This window comes from Mesoplodon densirostris, chromosome 3 (genome assembly GCF_025265405.1).
Source record: "Mesoplodon densirostris isolate mMesDen1 chromosome 3, mMesDen1 primary haplotype, whole genome shotgun sequence".
NCBI lineage: Eukaryota > Metazoa > Chordata > Mammalia > Artiodactyla > Ziphiidae > Mesoplodon > Mesoplodon densirostris.
Genome location: NC_082663.1, coordinates 167,742,710 through 167,760,522, shown reverse-complemented (window position 1 = coordinate 167,760,522; position 17,813 = coordinate 167,742,710).

Here is a 17,813-nt window from a genome sequence, read left to right as displayed (position 1 = left end):
GCAGTAGTTATTTCCACTATTTTATTTTCCGGGTCACTTATTGTTCTTCTGCTTCAGTTATTCTGCCGTTGATTCCTTCCATTTCATTTATTGTGCTGTTCATCATTGTTTGCTCTTTAGTTCTTCTAGATCCTTGTTAAATGTTTCTTGTATTTTCTCCATTCTATTTCCAAAGTTTTGGATCATCTTTACTATCATTAATCTGAATTATTTTTCAGGTAGACTGACTATTTCCTCTTCATTTGTTGGGTTTTTCATTGGTGGGTTTTTATCTTGCTCCTTCATCTGCTGTTTCTTTCTCTGTCTTCTCATTTTGCTTCATCTACTGTGTTTGGGGTCTCCTTTTCACAGGCTGCAGGTTTGTAGTTACCATTGTTTTTGGTATCTGCCCCCAGTGGCTAAAGTAGTTTCAGTGGGCTGTGTAGGCTTCCTGGTGGAGGGGACTGGTGCCTGTGTTCTGGTGGACGAAGCTGGATCTTGTCTTTCTGTTGTGTAGGACAATGTCCAGTGGTGTGTTTTGTGGTGTCTGTGACCTTATTATGATTTTAGGCAGCCTCTCTGCTAATGAGTGAGGTTGTGTTCCTGTCTTTCAAGTTGTTTGGCATAGGATGTCCAGCACTGTAGCTTGCTGGTCGTTGAGTGGAGCTGGGTCTTAACATTGAGATGTAGATCTCTGGGCGAGCTTTCACCTTTTGATATTACATGGAGCCGGGAGGTCTCTGGTGGACCAATGTCCTGAACTCGGCTCTCCCACCTCAGAGGCACAGGCTTGACACGTGGCAGGAGTGCCAATACCCTGTCAGCAACACGGCTCAGAAAAGAAGGGAGAAGAAAGAAAGAAAGAAAGAAAGAACAGAAAGAAGGAAGGAAGGGAGAGAGGGAGAGAGGGAGGGAGGAAGGAAGAGGGGAGAGAGAGAGAGAAAGAGAAAGAGAAAGCTATTAAAATTTTAAAAATTATTAAAAATTTAAAACTAATAAAAAAAGAAAAGAAAGAAGAGAACAATCAAACCAAAAAAGCAAATCTACCAATGATAACAAGCACTAAAAACTATTCTAGAAAACCCCAAAAACAGCACAAAACAGACAGACAGAACCCTAGGACAAATGGTAAAAGGAAGCTATACAGGCAAAATCACACAAAGAAGCATGTCCATACACCCTCACAAAAAGAGTAAAGGGGAAAAAATATATACCTATATTTTAAAAGAAAAGAAGGAGAGCAACCAAATCAAAAAACAAATCTACCAATGGTAATTAATTTGAAATACTAAGCTAAGATAAACATAAGACCTGAAACAAATTAGATGCAGAAAGTATACCCCAAGTCTACAATTGCTCCCAAAGTCCACCGCCTCAATTTTGGGATGATTTGTTGTCTATTCAGGTATTCCAGAGATTCAGGGTACATCAACTTGATTGTGGAGAATTAATCCACTGCTCCTGAGGCTGCTGGGAGAGAGTTCCCTTTCTCTTCTTTGTTCGCAAAGCTCCCGGGGTTCAGCTTTGGATTTGGCCCTGTCTCTGTGTAAAGGTCGCCTGAGGGCATCTGCTCTTTGCTCAGACAGGAAGGGGTTAAAGTAGCAGCTGATTATGGGGCTCTGGCTCACTCAGGCTGGGGGGAGGGTGGGGTACGGAATGTGGGGTGAGCCTATGTTGGCAGAGGCTGGCATGATGTTGCAACAGCCTGATACGTACCGTGTGTTGTCCCAGGGAAGTTGTCCCTTGATTACGGAACCCTGGCAGTGGCGGGCTGCACAGGCTCCCAGGGTGCGGGGTGGTGTGGATAGTGACCTGTGCTTGCACACAGGCTTTTTGGTGGCTGCAGCAGCAGCCTTAGCATTTCATGCCCGTCTCTGGTGTCTGCACTGATAGCCACGGCTCATGCCCATCTCTGGAGCTCGTTTACACAGTGTTCTGAATCCCCTCTCCTCGTGCACCCCTAAACAATGGTCTGCTGCCTCTTAGGCAGGTCCAGACTTTTCCCCAGACTCCCTCCTGGCTAGCTGTGGTGCACTAGCCTCTTTTAGGTTGTGTTCATGCAGCCAACCCTAGTCCTCCCCCTGGGATCTGACCTCTGAACCCTGAGCCTCAGCTCCCAGCCCCCACCCACCCTGGCAGGTGAGCAGACAAGCCTCTCAGGCTGGTGAGTGCTGGTCGGCACTGATCCTCTGTATGGGAATATCTCTGTTTTACCCTCTGCACCCCTGTTGCTGCGCTCTCCTCTGGGGCTCCAAAGCTTCCCCCCCTGCCACCCCCCGTCTCCAACAGTGAAGGAGCTTCCTAGTGTGTGGAAACTTTTCTGCCTTCGCAACTCCCTCCCAGAGGTGCAGGTCCCATCCCCATTCTTTTGTCTCTGTTTTTTCTTTTTTATTTTGCCCTTCGCAGGTACGTGGGGAGTTTCTTGCCATTTGGGAGGTCTGAGGTCTTCTGCCAGTGTTCAGTAGGTGTTCTGTAGGAGTATTTCTACATGTAGATGTATTTCTGATGTATTTGTGGGGAGGAAAGTGATCTCTGCGTCTTACTCTTTCGCCATCTTGAAGATCTCCTCAGAATTTGTCTTTTTGTAACTTATTTCACTTAGCATAATGGTCTCAAGTTTCATCAAGTGATAATATATGACAGAATTTCCTTCTTTTGAAGGCTGAATACTATTGCATTGTATACCTATTCCACATTTTCTTTTTCCCCCCAGTTTTATTGAAGTATAATTGACACACAGCACTTTATATTTTTTCCAGCTGAGTTATTTTTTTTAATTTTATTGAAGTATAGTTGATTTACAATGTTGTGTTAATTTCTGCTGTACAGCAAAGTGACTCAGTTATACATATATATATTCTTTTTCATATTCTTTTCCATAGTGGTTTATCAGAGAGTATTGAATATAGTTCCATGTGCTATACAGTAGGATCTTGTTGTTTATCTATCCCATATATAACAGTTTAAATCTACTAATCCCAAACTCTTAATCCTTCCCCCCTCACCCCCCTCTTTAACTCATTTTGAGTCTATTTTTGTATATGGTATTAGCAAAAATTCTAATTTCATTCTTTTACATGTACTTGTCCAGTTTTCCCAGTACCACTTATTGAAGAGACTGTCTTTTCTCTATTGTATATTCCTGCTTCCTTTGTCATAGATTAATTGACCATAAGTGTGTGGCTCCTTTTCTGAGCTTTCTATTCTGTTCTTTTGGTCTATATATCTGTTTTTGTGCCAGTACCATACTGTTTTGATGACTGTAGCTTTGTAATATTGTCAGAAGTCAGGGAATGTGATTTCTCCAGCTCTGTTTTTCTGATTATTTTGGCTATTCAGGGTCTTTTGTGTTTCCATATAAATTTTAAAATTATTTGTTCTAGTTATGTGAAAAATGTCATTGGTATTTTGATAAGGACTGCAATGCATCTGTAGATTGCCTTGGGTAGTATAGGCATTTTAACAATACTGAGTCTTCCAATTCAAGAATACAGTATGTCCTTCCATCTGTTTGTATCATGTTTAATTTCTTTCATCAGTGTCTTATAGTTTTCTGCATACAGGCCTCTTGCCTCCTTAGGTAGACTTATTCCTAGGTATTTTATTCTTTTTGATACAGTGGTAAATGGGATTGTTTCCTTAATTTCTCTTTCTGATAGTTCATTGTTAGTGTATAGAAATGCAACAAATTCCTGTATATTAATCTTGTGTCCTGCAAATTTACTAAATTGATTGATGAGCTCTTGTAGTTTTCTGGTGGCGTCTTTAGGATTTTCTATGTATAATATCATGTCATCTGCAAATAGTGACAGTTTTACTTCTTTCTTTCCAATTTGGATTCCTTTTATTTCTTTTTCTTCTCTGATTGCTGTGACTAGGACTTCCAAAACTATATGGAATAAAAGTGGTCAGAGTGGGCATCCTTATCTTATTCCTAATTGTAGAGGAAATACTTTAAGATTTTCATCACTGGGTATGATGTTAGCTGTGGTTTTATCATATATGATCCTTATTATGTTGAGGTATGTTTCCTCATGGTAATAAGAACATATGTATCGATAGTTACCTTAAATATAAATGGACTAAATGCCTTAACCATAGACTGGCTAAATGCGTACTAAAACAAGACCTGTACGTATGCTGTCTACAAGAGACCCACTTCAGACCTAGGGACACATACAGACTGAAAGTGAGAGGATGGAAAAAGGTATTCCATGCAAATGGAAATCAGAAGAAATTCAATACTTATATCAGACAAAATAGACTTTAGAATAGACTGTTACATGAGACAAAGAAAGATTCTATATAAGAATCAGGAGATCAATCCAAGAAGAAGATTATACCAATTATAAATATTGGAGCACCTCAATATATAAGACAAATATTAACAGACATTAAAGGAGAAATCAACAGTAACATTTGGGAACTTTAGCACCCCACTTACATCAATGGACAGATCCTCCAGACAGAAACTCAGTAAGGAAACACAGGCCTGAAGTGAAACATTAGGCCAAATGGATTTAATTGATATAGAGAGAGCATTCCATCTGAAAGCAGCAGGATATGCATTCTTTTCAAGTGCACATGGAACATTCTCCAGGATAGATCAAAGGCTAGGCCACAAAATAGGCCTTGGTAAATTTAAGGAAGTTGAAATCATATCACGCATCTTTTCTGACCACACACTATGAGACTAGAAATCAACTACAAGAAGAAAACTGCAAAAAAACAGAAACCCGTGGAGGCCAAACAATATGCTACTAAACAACCACTGGATCACTGAAGAAGTCAAACAGGAAATTTAAAAAAATACCTAGAGACATACGAAAATGAAAATATGACAATCCAAAATCTATGGGACACGGCAAAAGCAGTTCTAAGAGGGAAGTTTATAGATATAGAAGCTTACCTCAGGAAACAAGAAAAATCTCAAATAAACAACCTAACCTTACACATAAAGGAAGTAGAGAAGGAAGAACAAACAAAATCTAGAGTTAGTAGGAGGAAACAAATCATAAAGATCAGAGGAGAAATAAATGAGTAAATAAAGACTAAAATACAGTAGAAAAGATCAATGAAAATAAAAGCCAGTTCTTTGAAAAGATAAACAAAATTTATAAACCTTTAGCCAGACTCATCAAGAAAAAGAGGGAGAAGGCCCAAACCAATAAAATCAGAAATGAAAAAGGAGAAGTTACAACTGACACCACAGATCGTAAGATACTATTACTACTACTCCAACAAAATGGACAACCTAGAATAAATAAACAAGTTCTTAGAATGGTACAATCTCCCAACACTGAACCAGGAAGAAATAGAAAATATGAACATAACAATAACCGGATTGAAATTGAATCAGTAATTTTAAAACTCCCAACATACAAAAATCCAGGACCAGATACCTTCACAGGTGAACTCTACCAAACATTTAGAGAAGAGTTAACACCTATCTTTCTAAAACTATTCCAAAAAAATTTCAGAGGAAGGAACACTTCCAAACTCATTCTGTGAGGCCCTCATCACCCTGATACCAAAACCAGACAAAGATATCACACAAAAAAGATAATTACAGCCAATATCACTGATGACCATGGATTCAAAAATCCTCAACAAAATACTAGCATATCAAATCCAACAGTATATTAAAAGGATCATACACCATGATCAATTGGGATTTATCCCAGGGATGCAAAGATTTTTCAATATCTGCAAATCAATCAGTGTGATACATCACATTAACAAATTGAAGAACAAAAATCATATGATCATCTCAATAGATGCAGGAAAAGCTTTTGATAAAGTTTAACATCCATTTATGAAAAAAGTCCCTTTTCTCTTAAACTCAGAAATGCCACCAATTACTTAGCAAGAAATGAAGCACCAAGTGAAATGAGATACCTTGATTTCCTAGATTTTTGGGGTTTACTCTTCCTATTATCACAGTCCATTTGGTGAGAGCCTATGCTAACACTGCTAAGCCCATGGATTTCTGTATTTTGTTACACTGGAACTTGATGGAGACAATTTTACATTATAGAATCTACTCCATATTATGCTTCTTAAGTGTTTTCATTGCCTGAAACTCATCCTATATCTGAGAGAATAGGATCATTATCTTTAGGTCAAACTACTGGGTGGTGAAGCAAGAACCAATTTTTAGTTTAATTCAAATTCTATTTTAGGGTTCTGCATGAAATACTCATTGCCTTTGAGGTGTTTATTTCCATTTTATTAAAGAAATGCTGATTGTTAGTTATGAGATGTATTAAATTGAAACAGCTTTATTAAAAAGAATCTCCACTTGTATGATTGTATGATGATACACCAAGATTAGAATTCCAGCTGTGGGGATTGACAATGATTATATCACACATGCTTTTCATATTGCAGTTACCTTATTTTGCACATCAAAAAAAAGTGTTGGCATGTTATATTGTAATTATCTTTAACTTTCCATGATATCATAAAATAACCATGCCATTATAAAAACATTACTCCTAAATCATCAAGATTTGCTTAATAATTTCCAATTAGTTGTTGTTCCCATTAGAATACTAGAACTAACCTTCTAAGGGTGGGGATGTGAAAGTTTGGAAGGTCTCTATCCACTTATTCATAAGTTTGATTTGTCCACTTAATCAAATAATAGGTGACATTTGTTCATTCTATAGCCCCCAACATCTTTTGCCATTATTATTTCATGAGACTTGGCCAACTTTTCAAAGATACCTTAGATAAAATAAGACAGGTAATAATTAGTAAGCTGATCCAGAGATTTGTGAGGAAGTTGCCTAAATCTGTTGAATAATTTTTCCATCTATGATGGCAAAAGGACATTTTGTTGTTGGAAAACCCATCTCATATTTTGTTACCTCTCTACCTTTTATTGTAAAGATGGAATTTTGTTGTTGTTGTTCTGAGAAAATAGTAGAGACCTTCTTCAGGTATTTTCCCAAAGCACAAGAACTTTTCCCTCAGTTTTGCTCACTGTTTATTGAATTATGAACATATTATTGACCAATATTTTAAGACTGTAGTCCAAACCCATGTATTTATTTGTCCACAGAACTAGAATAAAAATAATTTGGAAAAGATCTGAAGAACCATTTGTCTTTAAGCAGTAAACTTTTTCTTTGATGTTAGTATGTATTAAAAATATAAAGTAGAAGCAAGGAAGTACTTGAAGTATTCATGGAAATACTCATTTTTAAGCTCCTTAAAGAACTTCAGGAGCATCTACTTACCTACAAATAATTGATATGCTAATTAAAAACCTTTCTTGTCTGGTTTCTTTCCTCTTTTCTCAACCCTAAAACCTCATTAGTAAAATTCTACTACAGGTTTTGATGTTATTACAGCTTCAGAAAACCCAAACCCAATGTCATATGTCTTTTTCAAAAGAAACACAGCATGTGTCATAGAGAACTGGACTCCTTCTGGTTTTCTGTGATTTCTGTGATTGAATTTTTATTTATGTCAAGATCAAGGTCAGGAAAAAATGATTTTGCTGCACAGTCATACTTATGTGCAAAAAAATATTTACCAGTATATTTATCCTTTAATCCAGCCCATAAAAATGGAACTTAAAACTGTAGAATTGTGATATTTTAGAATTAGAAAGGTCCTCAGAGATAATCAAGCCCATCCCATTTGTTTTAAATTTATTTATTTATTTTTGGCTGTGTTGCGTCTTCATTGTTGAGGGCGGGCTTTCTTTATTTGCGGTGAGTGGGGCTACTCTTCGTTGCAGTCTGCGGGCTTCTCAGTGCGGTGGCTTCTCTTGTTGCAGAGCATGGGCCCTAGGCTCACAGGCTTCAGTAGTTGTGGAGCACGGGCTTAGTTGTTCCGCGGCATGTGGGATCTTCCTGGACCAGGGCTCGAACCCGTGTCCCCTGCATTGGCAGGCAGATTTGTAACCACTGTGCCATCAGGGAAGCCCCTGCCCCCACTTGTTTTAGACTAGATTTGATCTAGAGGAAATTGAACCCTAGAGAAATTAAGTGACCTGCTAAAAGCTACACATATTATTAATGGCAGACTTTAGAAGAGCCACTGAATCTTCTACTGCAACACCCAGTCCAGAATTCTGTCTACTACTATTTAAATGTTTTCCTTCATCCACTTTTAACTTTGCTTTGATTTTATTTCTATTAGCTAAATTTTCAAACCAATTGGTTATGTTGTTTAGTAGGAGATAGATGTGTATCTCTATGTAAAACATTTTTAAAACCAATTTTAGGGCCTCCCTGGTGGCGCAAGTGGTTGAGAGTCCGCCTGCCGATGCAGGGGATACGGGTTCGTGCCCCGGTCTGGGAGGATCCCATGTGCCGCGGAGCGGCTGGGCCCGTGAGCCATGGCCGCTGAGCCTGCGCATCCGGAGCCTGCGCGTCCGGAGCCTGTGCTCCGCAGCGGGGGAGGCCACGACAGTGAGAGGCCCGCATACCGCAAAAAAAAAAAAAAAAAAAAAAAACCAATTTTAAAAACTAGTTTGAAAAGTATTCTTAGGGCTTCCCTGGTGACGCAATGGTTGAGAGTTCGCCTGCCGATGCAGGGGACACGGGTTCGTGCCCCTGTCCGGAAAGATCCCACATGCCGTGGAGCGGCTGGGCCCGTGAGCCATGGCCGCTGAGCCTGCGCATCCGGAGCCTGTGCTCCGCAATGGGAGAGGCCCGCATACTGCAAAATATATATATATATATTCTTAGATTGTGCATATGGAATACAAAGGAAGGTAAAATAACATATTCAGGATTAAAATCTATATATTTTTAGCAATATAATGCTTATATTAAATGAGTTAAAGCAATGAATTTGAGGTATTTGAAACACCCAAATTCACTTTACTTAGATACTACCCTTCTAAAGTTGTAGGATTTTAGCTGCATAGTAAAGTTCTCTGAGTTATTTTATCTAATTTTTCTTTTCTTATTCCATTTTGCAAAAGCACAGTTTATTATTATTCTTCTGACTGTAAAATCAATCCCTATTTTCTGGCTTGGAAAATATCTCACAATTATTTAGGACCTACTATGTGTCAGACATTGTTTAAGTTTTTTCCCAAAATATTCTCATTTAGAATACCCTAGACCCCCATGAAGTAGGTTTTGCTATAACCATTAGTCAGAAGGGAAATCTTAGGCTTAGAGAAGTTAAGTATGTTATCCAGTTTAACAAAGCTAGTAGGAGTTAAAGCAGAGATTCAAACCTAGGAAGTCTAACAATAGAACCTCTGATATGTGTAAAATGCAATCTTATATAAAATCCTCAAAGCCAATTTTTTCTCAAGAGAAGTCATAACAGTAAATGACACTCCTTTATTCCTTTTTTCGTATTTTTTGCATCGTAGAACCGCACAATAATCAGTAGCTCATTCAAAATGTTAGAACAGAGAGGAAAGTCATCTTTCAAAGATATATACAGCATTGAATAGTATGGATATGACTTCTAAGATTCTATGAATTTTAGGTTCTTTGTGAAATGAATTTCACTAGGATACAGTGTTGAAAATAATTCTTATAGTGTTTTTAGTTAGAATCATTTCTGAATCACCAATAAAAATTTTAAATTGAAGTCCTTGTTGTTGTTCAAATTGTGTTTCAAAAGCACATATTTCTCTCTCAGTGTCTCCCTTGTGTTTAGCTTTTATTGATTGCAGCATGGCAGAATAGTTATAAGGATGCCGTTATTTGGAAACTGGACAACAGATTATTGGTGTCTTTGGATGCCTTATAAGGAAAAAAATATATTATTAGTACTGTTTAACCTGGATTCTCCCCATCTCCCAAAGCAGAAATTGAGGCAAAGGTTTATGTGTATGTAGTTGATTTTGAAAGAAGACAGGAGTGAAGGATACAGTAGTAGAATGCAGAAAGAAACAAACAAAAATACTAGATGCTTATCAAGTTGACCAGAGAGCTCAGTGGCTCAGGTATTTAATCTCCCCTATGACCTTCTGGAGAGCCATAAGAGATGCTTCTCAGAACTATCCACTTGGGGCAAGAAAGGGGAAACATTTGTTCACCTATATTTGTTGTGCACTGTGAAGTTCCCTGCACTTTCAGTTTGCACAGGTGTGAACACTGAGATGGTCCCCATGGGCACTGCACTTTGAGTTCAGAGAAGCCCCAGGACAAGAAGCAAGAGGAATACCAATGTGACCTCAGGGCGAAGGCCCTTCTGGTTGCATCTGCATGAAGCTGGCCAAAGCCTGCTCAGCTGGTCACTGTGGTGCAAGAGACAGGTTCAAGAGGATTTGCAGTGGAATATGAGAGGTCCATTTTAAGCGCTTATTAAACCTTCCAGTTTTATTCTTCATTCCATTTTTTCTGATGGAGCAGCACATGCAACACAGCAGGAAGAAAACTTACAATTTTAGAATAACAGGTACCCTCTTACTTACCTAAACTGAGAACTAACTGGTCACGTGGTAAAATTAGTTAGGAATGTAGTGGGGAAAGGAAGACAGTCTTGTGGACTCATGGGATTGTAGAGATAGAAGGGATCATGAAATGTCACTTAATCCATATGCTACCCTGAAGTGTTAATTCACAACATATTTTATTATTTTCACATTTAAATGTAGTCATTTGGCATAATTAATTTTCAGAGCACAGTTTTACTTACTTTCTTGGATAGGGTATCAGTGCTGGCTGTTGGAGACACAGAATGAATTCAGAAAGTTTTTCTTGTCTACTAAAGGTAATTTAGCAACTCTGGGCTCACCAAATTCTTACTTATGGATAAGCTTATTTAATGACTAAGAACTCAATAAATAGGAAGCAGGCATACATGAACAGGAACATTACATACACATTTTCCAACAAAAAGTTTCCATGATCTTTAGTTTAAATATGGTAAATATTTAAATGTGGTTTACCATGGAGCTCATGGTAAACCTTTTGGTTTTTAAACCTTGATCTCTGGAATTAAATGAAATCAGTATCTCCACATGTACTTTTCATAGGTTATAAACATTTCATCTGAAATCTCTTCCAGAAATCTTCTACTACCTCCTCTTTGGCCCATGCTTTTAGAAAATTTTGTTTGTAATCTATGAGTACCAATTCAAACTATATCAAACAAAGCACAGACAGACAGACATGTAAACCATCATATATGTATATTAGCTGCCCTATAAAACATTCATAGAATGTGTGGCTTTAGTTATGGCTAGATCCAAACATTCAAGTTATTTAATTAGGATTCTCTCCAACTCTTAATTTTGCTTTTGCCATGTTGGTTTAGCTTCTAAATGTGGGCACCAAGAACTTCAGGTTTATCTTCTATTAAACTAGCAAACTCCGTGGAAAGGGCATGCTCTTTCCCTCCAGCTCTAGAAAAATTCCCAGGAAATAACTCTGATTGGTTGTTATGATACTTACCCATTCTTGTGGCTAGGAGAATGGGATGATCCAATTGGCCAGATCAGGGACACATGCTAACTCTTAGAAGAAGCTGGCAGAGTCAACTCCTCCCTAACTACATAGATCGGCATTGGAGAATCCAGTGAATCTTTAAAATAAATCTGAATATTACCAAAAGAAGAGATATTGAGAACTGCAGAAATAGCAGGTGTCTCTTCCATTTTTCTCTAATGACATTTGTGAGTTCAGAAAGTCTTTCTTCCCACTCTTCCAGAAGCCTCTTGAGGGCAGAGGCTGCTTCTTATTTATCTGATTGAAACTATCATCTCTCAGAGTACCTAGAACTCATTATTGATTAAAAATTTGAACAGATCACAGATCCTCTAATTCAAGATAGTACACCAGTGTCATCCAGTTCAGTTTATTTAGAGAACAAACCAAACACTTTAAAACTATATATAACAAAGAGCAACCATCATCTGATTCAGATTACACCATCTCATATAGATGAATCATCAAGATATATACCCAATTAAATGCCTGGAGAGAGGATTAAATTCCTGGAGAAAAATAATGCAGGTAGCACTATTTAAATCTGCTTTCATTTTTATCCTCAAAATATTTAGTGATCAGTAGTAATTCTGCAGATTTTTATGCATGTAAATAAAGCAAATGTGCAAATTAATAAAATTCTATCATGCTTCATCATGAATAATGAATAGCTAGGGAGTCCTCAATGAGAAAAATAAGTTTGCTACATTTTAAGCATTTCAACAAAAACAGAAGTGGGAATCTATTAATATGTAGTTTTTGTGTTTTTCTTTGTGTTTAATCTGTTCTAAAAACACAAACTGTGATCGTGTTAAATAAAATGAAGGCAATTGAGTTCATATGCAGATTTGGACATTCTCTTACAATCACATCTTATCTGTCACTCACATGGGGATAAAATTATATTGTCTGCTTTAAAAGAAAAATTTCAAAGTGCTGAAACAATTTTACACAATTCATGGCGAATGTAAAAATAACCTACAATAGGGTCTTATGCCAAATTAGGCAGCACTTTACAGAAGCAGGGAATAAAGGCTCAAAGTGAGAGGGAGCTAGGAAGGGAGCATTCTCCTCCTTGTCAGAATAATTGGTTCATTAAATGGAAGTAGAAAAGGGGAAAAGATAAAATGGGAAGAGTTCCCACTATTAAATATGTATTGCGCAAGGTCTCTCTCAACTTACTTTGCAGCATCACGGCTGATGTACACAGGTCCTAATAAACAGCAGAGTGAATAGGGAGCTGGACTCCCAATTGTTCAATTCTGTTTTTTTTTTTCCAGTGATAAAGAGAAGGGTGCAGTTGTTCCTGTAATCCCAGGGATCAGACCCTGAAGCTAAGCAAAAGGAAGAAAGGGCTGATTAAAGCCACAGCAGTCAAGACCTTTGTGCAGTTGTGTTATGTGGGTGTATATAGACACATGCCCATCTAAAGAGCACACATGTGGTCAGTGGAGTGCTGTGCATGAGCCTCTGGGATGAATAGTGCCATTATAAACATAAATCATTATTAGTAGCCAGCATAAATAGGTTGGCCTGTCATGGGGTTAAGATCTGTGATCCACTGGGACTTGCTCCTCTTCAGAGGGGATGCAGCTGCTGTGTAACAGAAAAATCTGTCTTGAGAACACATCCAAGGGCCCATGGAAAAGTGGTGGCTTGTAGATGTGGTCTTTAATTAAGGTGGTTGTTGTAGAGAGAAGGTCGTCAATTGGAGGTGACCCTTGGATCGAGTTTTGATCTCCAACTAACTGTTCAGTTTTATTCAAGGGACAAAGAGTCAGGAGGAAACCAGAGGGAATAATATCAAGGCAGGAGACACATTTACTTGTGATGTGTAAAACCACAAAGGGTTCAAAGTTTGGGTTTTAGTTCAAATAAAATCCCAAGAGTTCAGATAGTTTTCTAAACCCTCTGAGCCTCATCAATGCTGAGAACCAGCTAAAAGAAATCTCACAAGAGCAAAATGGTCCTTGGAATGTTTGGTCACTTCACTAACAAATCTGGCCAGAAAAATACCATAAGCAATTTAGGCAAGTCCAGTCAAATGATACATAAGAGTGTGTGCCTTAAGTGCCCTACAAGGCAGCTTTCCTAGATTTTAGATACCATTTGCCCAAAGAAAATGGAAATATGAGTGGAGGCGCAAATGGTATACAGAGCATTTAAAATAAGTCTGGTTAAGGCCCAAAAACCTAGAAGGGCTTACTGTGTCACAGATGATTGAGGTTAGAAAACGAACTATAGGACCACAGAACACTCAGTATTTGGTGTAGCAACACTGTCACCCAAAGCATATTCTGCCTTCCATGTTTCCTGACTTTTCCATTCCTAGAATAGATGCTTAGAAAGAGTATCACTATAAAACCTCAGTCACAGGAAAGAGTGTGTCTAAATCTTCATAGCAGCCTGCTCCCTTTTTATCTCTTCACCCCCATTCCCATTACTGTTCCACGAAGGCATAGAACTGACCATGGGCAAATCTGAGTAGCCAGTGTTTCTTCTCTTCTTAGAATCCTCTCATTGCTATCTGTGATATGAAGCTCTTATAGATTTTTCGTTACTCTTTCTCTACTGTGACTACCCAGGGTTTCTCAGCCAAAGATTTCTCTTACCCTCCATAACCAGGCCTCTTTTCTCCTTATTCAGCTATAAATATGCTCTTAGCATTCTAGTTGGAAGGGATATGATAAAGAATTCATAGTTAGGTATAAATGTTGAGAATAGCTTTATGTGTTTTCTCCGCTGAGGTAAAAGCCCTTTATTGAGAATTTATTGATAAAAAGGAAGTAATAATGTCCAAATGTTGTGAGGGAATCCTTAGGAGAGGGAGCGCTTAAAATCCATCATGTATACAACTGTAGTGGCTATTGTGATACTACCTGGATTCTTTTACCCATCCCCCAGCTTCTGGAGCTGTGGACCTCCTGAGATATCACAGCTGCATATCTCACTGGGAAATCCCCTTGACCTCAGAGTTGGGCTTCGCCCGGGAATACCCTCTCCAGGGACAGCTGTGGCCAAAGATTGGCAGATGCAGGGATGCAAAGCACTTTTCTCTGTGCTTCCCTCCTACTCTCCCACTTACTTCCATTTGTATCAACTCTGAAGAGATCCACCTCCAGACCACCACTTGGTTTTAGGATCAGCTGAAGATTCAGTCACAACCACATTATAAGTGACCTTCCTTTGCCCGATCCTACCTTCCTCACATGCTTATACATGCACCTCCTGAGATCACTCTCTAATATACCTCTGCATATAACTCTCTGTTTCCCCAAAACTCAGTGTAGCAGGACTTCTCTTTACATACTCAAGTTGGCCAGTCCGCTTCCCATAAATACTACTGTTTAACAGAATGCTGCTGCCGTGTAGCAGAGTAGCTTACACTTTCCATTAGAGAAAGCGTAGGGAGAGCTGAAAGGGAGACTACTTGAGAAAGAGTGAATAGAGGTCAGCGGGGGGCCTTGGCAATTATGGGTGCATAATCATGGGTCTTAGCATACTAAAGGAAAGTCCTCTGCCTCTGTCAGACAAGCTATCGGTCCATTTTCACCTCCAACCTGAAAATTTCAAAATCGATCCTTGCTTTTTTATATCTGTCCTCCATGTTGCAGGTACAAAAACATTTCAGGACAAATGTGATCTGATCATTTTCATATAAATAGAGATCTTAATTATCACATTTATCTATTTTATTTCTCTTGAAAGGTTTTTAGAGGTTGTATCTCAATGACTTCCCTTCTGAAGGATTTGCATTTGAAAGGCTGTTGTTCAAATTTAATTCACATTTGACACAATGTTTTCTCTTGCAGAACATTACTGAGTATCTGAAAATCAGTTTGCAGCAGGCTCTATTCTACATCCCTCTGATCATTTCTCTTTTTACTATGGGTATATTCTAAGTAAATTTCATGTGTGCTGTGAAAGTGAAAAAAAAATCAGAAAATGTTCATATCCTTTATTCAGTCCCATTTTGATTTTTAACATCCACTTCCTGTACTGTCTTCCCCATGGGGAGTGCTGCCAACAGGAGCCTGCAGGACAGTGTCTCTGAGCTTCCTGGGGTTTCCGGGGGCCAGTGCAAGCATTAACCTGAAGGAATACTTATTGATTCCTTATTGATGGAGAGTCACGACTGATTTCTATCTCTGACTCTTTGCTCTTCTCCTGTGAGAGTAAGCCTGTATGAAATCACTCCACATGCCCCAATGGTTTGTTTTGTACATCAAACTCCAGCAGTTCTCGGTGAAAACTAAGGTTACATCCCTGAAACCCAGGCTAGAGCGAGGGCTGTCTTTAAGGATAGCAGAATTTACTTCTGGCTAATCCCATCCTCTCAGAAAAAAAAAAATTAATTTGGTTTGGTTAGAATAAATTTGGTTATCCTTCTTCTTGAGAGGAGAAGCCCCCTTCTTGAGGAGAGCTGACCAGCAAGGAGGCAGCTGAAATTAGCAGCTATTTTTTGTTTGGCGTTCTCATATTAGGAAATCTTTTGTCCCTAGTGAGATTCTCCCTACCCTGCAAGTAGAGATACACCAAAATTAGATGCAAATGCAGGGTGCAGAGTAAATTGCAGAGTGGTAGGCTGTCTTCGTATCATTGCTCATTTTACAGGTTTTGTCAGTTTTTGAAAAACGGTGGAGAATAATTGGCCTGAGATGTAAAGCCACACTCGTCTGTTCCAAGGAACAAAGAAAGACAGTTTTAACCCACAAGGCCGTATTTTGTGAAACACAGTCTTCCTTTCTAATAAGGAACAGATACACAGTGCTCTTCCTCAGCTCTGAAAAAATCTGTAGTTTTCCCCCTGCAATGTTGTACAAGGCATTTCAGCTGGTGCCATTTGTAATGCTGTGGTCGGTCGCGTTGAACATGGAGAGCCTACACTTGTTATCTTAAGGAAAGGCGGATGACTGTAGCACTCTGGCGTGGCTGTGTGAGAGCTGCAATATCCTTCCAGCATATTTGACCTTATGACGATAGCATCAGAAAGAGCGATAGCAAATAATCAGGACCCAGAAGCTGTCATTCCAGCCCACTATCATGATCTTTTGGGTATATTCAATGTTTCCTGTTTAGAAGTGGGCAAATATTTGTCAAGAAGTATAAGTATGAAAATCTGACTGGGGAATTCAGATCACATGTAGAAGATGGAACAAGTAACCAGTACTCCCCAGGGGAATGATAAACAGGTTGTCATAAAGAAAATACATTTCTCATCCAAACTTGGCCATCCTGCTACACTGTAGGCACCGTGGCATTGCCAAAGGTGACTATGATAACACCACTTTTTTTGTTACTCCCTTATTTGAACTCTATCATCATTCTAATTTCTCTTTAAAATCCTATCCTTACTACATGTAGTCACAACAGAGTGATTTTTTTTAACGTCTTTATTGGAGTATAATTGCTTTACAATGTTGTGTTAGTTTCTGCTAAACAACAAAGTGAATCAGCTATATGTATACATATATCTCCATATCCACTCCCTCTTGCATCTCCCTTTCACCCTCCCTGTCCCACCCCTCTAGGTTGTCACAAAGCACTGAGCTGATCTCCCTGTGCTATGCAGCAGCTTCCCACTAGCCAGCCATTTTACATTTGGTCGTGTATATATGTCAATGCTACTCTCTCACTTTGTCCCAGCTTCCTCTTCCCCACTGTGTCCTCAAGTCCGTTCTCTACATCTGCAACTTTATTCCTGCCTTGCCACTAGGTGCATCTGTACCGTGAATTTTTTAGATATTTTAGATTTTTTAGAAATTTTTGGATTCCATACATGTGCGTTAGCATACAGCATTTGTTTTTCAGTCAGAGTGATCTTAAAAGTAAATTTGATCTGTCACCTCTTCAATAAAAATGTCCAGTGGCTCCCATACTACTTAGAATAAAATCAGAACACTTGAGTATTCTTCCAAGACTGAATACAATCTGTGTTCTGCCTCTCATTCACTCATCTCCTCTCGCACTGGTTTTCCCCTTACTCGTACGCCAGGAAGAGTGGCTTTCTTTCCTTACTTAGAACACACCAAGTTTTATTTTTTCCTCCAAACCTTTGCTCATATTGACCCTCTCCCTACTCTTGCCTTAATCTAATTGCTTACTGGGCTGTTTCTCACCGCTCAATTCTCACCTTAAATGTTACTGCCCAGTTGAAGTCTTTTTTTATTTGTTAATTTGTTCCTCTTCTAGTTTTATTGAGATATAATTGACATATAGCACTGTATAAGTTTAAGATGTACAGCATAATGACTTGACTTACATAAATCGTGAAATGATTATCACAGTAAGTTTAGTGAACATCCATCATCTCATAGAGATAGTCTTTCTCAACCAACTTATTCACAGCAATTTTCCTCACTCCCTGTTACTCTACGTCTAAGCTTTGAGTTTGATTGAACCTGCTTTGTAAGGAACATT